General features: G+C 36.1%; 1 protein-coding gene across 1 annotated transcript in view; it reads left to right on the forward strand.

Moving 5' to 3' along the window:
• LOC107746553 (complexin-1-like) overlaps window positions 1-6,696 on the forward strand; it is a 51,683-nt gene that overhangs the window by 1,903 nt on the left and 43,084 nt on the right. The window lies entirely within an intron of this gene.

Below are 6,696 nucleotides of genomic sequence, written 5' to 3' on the forward strand. Positions count from 1 at the left end.
ATCCAGACACACCAGAATTACTGACTATGTGACAATGAGCTTAATCGAAATAATAATAATTCCATAAATATTGGCATAAATAAATATGTCCAAACAGAACTGCATCTTAATGTGGTTCATTCATCTCCTTTGCATTCGTAATGAGGATTTTATCTATCTCACTCTGTGTGGACTTCCGCTCGTCAGAGCACTTAGCCCCATCAAGACTGAGATTGACAGTCCAGTCCCGAGGGATGTCACGAGAGCAGGACTGCGGCAGTTGATTAGCAGGGATGTGCTATAAAAAGGTGGCGTACGACCTGTTTCATTAACCAGCTGCTGGGTAAAGCAGCCCATGAGGGTCCTGTCCTATAGTCCACTTGCTCCATCGATAAAGAAAATGAGTGAAATCCACTGAGCTGTACGGAAAGGGATTTCACCCTTGAGAAGCGAGAGTGGTCCCCAGCTTCATGTTTACTACCAACTTTCCTCTCTCGTCCTATCATGTCCTTTTCTAAGAGTAGCAGCGCATATCTAAGATAAATTGACCTGGGTTCAGATGTTTTTGGCTTATTATGTTTTAAAGATTTCAAGTCGCCTACAACTAGATTTGCATTTCCTGCAAGAATCACCAGTGCTTGCAAGGCAGCAAGAGAATAAGTTTCAGGTAAGCTTAGTTTCAGGCTTCGGTTCTGCGCAAATGATGATGACTCTCATGGTGCGTCTTGTTTTCAGTTGGCTGCACAGAAGAATCAGCTATAAATGGTTAAAGTGTCCATATTATGCAAGTTCATAAATTTATTTTTGGGGTCTGCTAGAATACATTTACATGATTTAAAGTTCAAAAACACATTGTTTTTCTCATATTATACACCCTCTGCCTGCCCGAAAAACCCGTGCCTTTAAAACCCATCTTTCTAAAAAGCCCAGACTGTTCTGATTGGTCAGCTGGCCCAGTCTGTTGTGATTGGTCAGCCACTTAGAGTGTATGTCAGAAATGTAACGCCCCTTATCATATTTGGGTTTCAGCTCCCGAGGCTTCATGAACAGTTGTAAACGCTTCATTTCATAATTGATGAATTTTGCAATATTGAATCAACTGTGAACCGACTTGAGCTGAATAATGACATTATTGTATATAGCTGAATTAAGCTTGTTTCATTAATACATTTTATACAGTTATTTAACTGAACTGAATCAGCACTTAACTGAGCTGAGCTGAATAATGACACTGTAGTCTTTTTAGGACAGCATTTGAATTTCTCTCATATTTCATAAGGTCTGCTTCATTGATTCTGTTATTTAGCTGCTTTGAAACAATCTGTATTGTATAAAAGTGATATAAATAAATAAAACTCTACATTGCGAGTAAATCACTCGCATATGCGACTATGATGATGTCTAATATTAGCCAATGGCTAATCAATTCTTAGATTTTACTCGCCAGTGTGTGAGATGGAGGCTGAGTATAAGTTTAGCACAGATATATTTTCATTCGCCAAACACTGTGACTGAGCGCTTCAGAGTTTCACTCTCCGTCAAGCGATCTGTGATATTTTTCAGTTCATCTCAATGGATGCGCAGCGCACCTGTGTTTGTGTATTTGCAAAGTGAGAGAGAGAGAGAGAGCGAGAGAGTCTTGCATAACATGCAGAATTGATGTGATGCATGTAAACGATATTCTTTGTTGTATTTTCCTGTAAAAATAACGGAGTTCCTTTGGAATTCTTCAGCTTTTAAGAACTGCCGGGTTTTCCTGTAGTAGGCGGAACTAATGCGCAAACGACAATCTCATTGGCTGGTGCTCACCTATTATCGTCCCTGTTTAGATATCGGTATAGTGGGCGGAACTAATGCGCAAACGACAATCTCATTGGCTGGGGCTCACCTATTATCGTCCCTGTTTTGATTTCAGCAAATCAGAGCGAACGCACACAACCTGATTAATATTCATAAATCCAGCAGCTCGTTAATCCTTGGTGTGTTTTATATTGTTCTTATTAGTAGAATTTGTCAAAAAAATTTACTAGCCAATGGCGATTCAATTGCCAAGGTGTCCGTAGAGGGTTGATAAAGGTGAATTGACTTGGCTTAAATAGTATTATATCTTTGGTAGCTGTGTTGTCAATATTAGAAGTATATATACAATTTTTTTAGCCCACCCTATGAAAAAAACAAAAAAAAAACAAGTGTTTCCTCAGTATGGCAAAATCACTTACTCAACTGCTTTTTAAAGGCGGGGCTAAAGCAGCCAGTAGGCAGGCATTATGCAAATGTATAACATTGTGATTAAGCTAAGTCACAGAAAAATGGCAGGACTACAAACGATGAGGGTTCTATGTTGGAGAGATGAACTCCCTTTGATGTGAACTTCTGTGGTTTGTAACTCTGCAGATGCACAAACAGCTATATTACACACTCAAGGAAAGGTACAATCAAATAAGCATTTAAAAATATGCAACGAAGACCAGACCAATCATAATTCTATATGCAAATTGATGCAAAAAAAAAAGAAAACCAATCCCGTGATACCAAATAAATGGAAGAGGTTGTATGTATTTGCTCTAAAGTTTTTATTGCATCATTCAGATGCATCCATAAATGCATTACTATATTGGCCCATTTCAAAACTGCTGCTCTGGGCTTTTTTTTTTTTTTTTTGAATGCTTGCAGTCTCCACCGTTGTTTTATCCTGTAAATCATGGATCAGGCAATCTCCATTTGCCAGCAGCCGTTTTGACAGGCCCCCACACGCGGTTCTGACCGACATTAGATAATATAGTTCAGGCTGAAGTGAAATAATGGGCCTGTCTGACTCAGTAAGAGATTTAGAGGCAGCGGGTCAGCATGTGGCGAGAGAGTTCGGCACTAAAGCTCACGGATGTAAGACTAATCATGGTTATGTGAGAGAAATCTCCTGCGCATCCCTGCAGCATCAGCCAGAATGCAACCAGAATGGGAGGCCACCCCTATGCACACATGTCCTCTCACACTTACTCATCTCACTTTCTTGCTGAATTTCACACACATTTGTTCTGTTTTCTTATCTTTTGCTCAGTACTGCACTTTAGCTTGCTTAGTTGGGATTTAAAAGACACTAAATATTTAGTAATATCGATTGACTGCACTGACACTATTGGATGAGAACAAAACTTGAAATGAATTGAGCTGAACGATGATACTGTTGTCTTCAGTAGAGCTGCTTATACCTGAATTGAACTTGTTTCATAATTTATGAACTTTAGACAGTTGTTGAACCGAATTGAACCAACACTGAACTTAATAATGACACCACTGTCTTTTTTAGAGCTTCTTTAAAGAGCTGCTTTGTCTCATATATTTGATTGAGTTTGCATCATTAGCAAGTTTCCATCTACATATTTTTATGCATATTTGGGATATTGCATTGAAAAAATGGATGGAAATGCTAAGATTTGAGTAAGATGCACATAAAAAACATATGCTCTCCAATTGAGGCAGATAAGTTTTTGATCTGTTATTGATTCTGTTAGTTTCCTCTTCATTACTGTTAAGCTGCTTTGAAGCAATCTGTATCGTATAAAGTGCTATATAAATAAACGTGACTTGACTTGACATGCACATACATTTTTGCAGTATTTCCTTCCATATATAACCCTGATTTTCTTGACCATTTCCTTTTACCCCTCTCTTTGCATCTCTCTGGCTAAAGCAGCTCAGTGGAGTGGAAAGAGAGTTTTGCATAGAGTTGGTCAGCATTGTTAATAAGCTCGACATGCCTAAATGTGTTTTCATTTTTTAAGTTTGTTTCCAGGTTTAAATCGTAGATTTTCAATGTGCTCTCAGGCCTCACTGTATATAATTTTAATTAATTGGGATGCTCACATTTGTGGTAAATTAACACCTATTGTCATTAATATGCCGAAGCTGCTCGGCTGAATCCAATTTTAACAACTGCGCTGAGGTGTTCGGATCTGAATCAGATCACCTTCGCACTAGCGTCAACGCTCTCGCACTTCCTGCGGGGTTCTGGCAGGCCACTCTGACGAAGGGTCATACATTAGCGTTGGTCGTGGAAATGCTTAATCTAATCAAATGCCCCTAATCAAAAGCACAACGCAACTTCAAGTCAATTGAAATGAACTAAATTGAGTTCTATTGAAGCTGTAATACCACATCTCGGCTGTCAGGGTTTAATTTGATTTACCTTAATGACGGAAAAAATTAATCATGTGAAAACAAGCTATTACTTACGTCACGTTTTCCCATTTTAAGCTTCTGTCCTGTGTTGGCAGGGCATATCTAAAAGCTCGCCCCTTATTTTTATTCTTAAATTCCCAATAAGCTCGAACTAAATTGAGTTCTATTGAAGTGATGGCTGTGCAAAACTGTGCTGTAATACCACATCTCGGCTGTCAGGGTTTAATTTGATTTACCTTAATGACGGAAAAAATTTATCATGTGAAAACAAGTTATTACTTACGTCACGTTTTCCCATTTTAAGCTTCTGTCCTGTGTTGGCAGGGCATATCTAAAAGCTCGCCCCTTATTTTTATTCTTAAATTCCCAATAAGCTCGGTTGTTGGTTGCAAGAAACTCATTTTACTTTTATTACGCACATTTTTTTGCAAATCTGCAAATAATAATAATAATAATAATAATAAAGAAAAAATATATAAATATATTTAGTATTTAGGAGTACATCAGCATGGGGTTTTCCATCTTTTTAATGCCAAAAGCCACAAAATATGATGATCCCCTTCCTAAAATCAAAAAGTAACTCTATGTTTTCATATATTTTTCATTTATTTTGTGTGAGAAAAACAGTAGGAAGGATACTTAAAAAAGTGTTTTTTTTAATTAAGTTTTATAGAGTTAATATACTAAAGTCAACACATTACTTTTTATAGTTTATATATTTATACAATAGTTTTAAATTAGTGAGGATTTTTCTCTGACTCTTTCTGCAGGTTACATTGTTACGGCAGTAGGTGGCGACAAGTGACTGTCATTATGAGTGAGACTTTGACTCATTCATTCAACCATTCAAAACACTAATTCATCCTGGAATAAAACAAACCACTGTTTTTATGAGTGAGTCTTTAAATCGTTCAGTCAGCTGATTTGTTGAAAAAAAAAAACCTGAACCATCCAGGGGCAGATGTGATTGAATCATCCATTCATTCAATTAATTCATTCAGAAACGCTGATTCATTTAGTAACAATACAAGTGAAAGTCTTTATGAGATAGTAGGGATGTAACGATTCACTCAACTCACGATTCGATTCGATTCACGATTCTGAATCTGCAGAGAGTAATTCTACACACAAGAGGGTCTTTGGAACAATTGGTTTCCTTACACTTATATATTTATATTAACGTTTTTTCCCCCTTAATGTTAAAACTGTTAATGTTAACCTTATCATGTCTGAAATTTTCTGCATCCCTAGACCCCAGTTTGAAAGCTCTTGCACTAACATATAGATGGCCTAAAAGCAAACAGATCTTTAAATGACCACAGTAACAACAATGTACATCAGTACATCATGTGTAACTTACAAGGGGAAATCAAAGCCTGTGACGTCATGAAGCCCAGCTCTGTGCAGCACTAGAACTGACGCCTATTGATTTATGTGTTGACCTATAAACGACTGATTACTTACATTCAGCCTGCATGATTTTTAACCATGTAATGAGAAGAATGGTAAAGGCAATGTGCTGAAATCAATACACCAGCTGAGATAGGGTCAGGTGCTGATACCGCTGCAGCAGGGTAGGAGGTTAAATGCTAGATCCGGCATTTCGGCTGGAATCAGACGAACATTAAATTGATTTTAGGAGCTCTTAGAGCCAAACTAATCTGACAGTCATCAAGTTTTAATTGTAATGTGAGCCTCTAAGGTGAGTGAAGGGAGGGAAATCAGGCTGAGAAGGGGTAATAAAATCTAGAATGACCAATGAACTCTATTACGAAGCATTCTCAAAGGGATGTTTTGCTATATTTAGTTAACTTCTGAGGATGATTTTGCCCTCAAAGTTGCATGAGTTATCAAACGGGTCAGCAGAAAATTGGAGATGAAAAATATTAACATTTACTGAATTTTACATTACATAATATTTACATAACATTTATATAATGTTTCATTCTGTTTAAAAAATGGTCTAAAAGCATGAGAAGAGTAAATATTATCTATTGACAGCCATATTGACAGAAAGCAATGTGCATGTAGTTAAAATTAAAAATAATATCAGCGAAAAATAGACAAATATATACACTAAAAAATGGTTGTAGAAGCAATTTTCACTCATAAATTGCTACTAAATATCACATATACAAAGTAACTCATTATTAAATTAAACATAAATTTGAAGTAGAAAATAGTATTTCTTGTAAAATGTGCTATAATCTTTGTTTTATTTATAATTTTGAAAAATAATTTTCACAGTGTGTATATATACACATTCTCTTTTTTGTTGATTTTATTTTTTAATAAATCAAATTTAATACATAAAATAAAAAATATATTTTAATATTTGAAATATTTAATATTGACAATATAAAGTCAAATTGCTCATAAAAAATTTCATGAGAATTATGATTATTTTATTCTGTTGTTTTTAACAGTAAGGGATAAAAACAAGAGTGCATAATGAAAATATAATCAAATCAGTAAGGAACAGAAAACACACACACACACACACACACACACACACACACACACACACACACACACACA

Source organism: Sinocyclocheilus rhinocerous, unplaced genomic scaffold, assembly GCF_001515625.1.
Source record: "Sinocyclocheilus rhinocerous isolate Xijiao unplaced genomic scaffold, SAMN03320098_v1.1 scaffold679, whole genome shotgun sequence".
NCBI lineage: Eukaryota > Metazoa > Chordata > Actinopteri > Cypriniformes > Cyprinidae > Sinocyclocheilus > Sinocyclocheilus rhinocerous.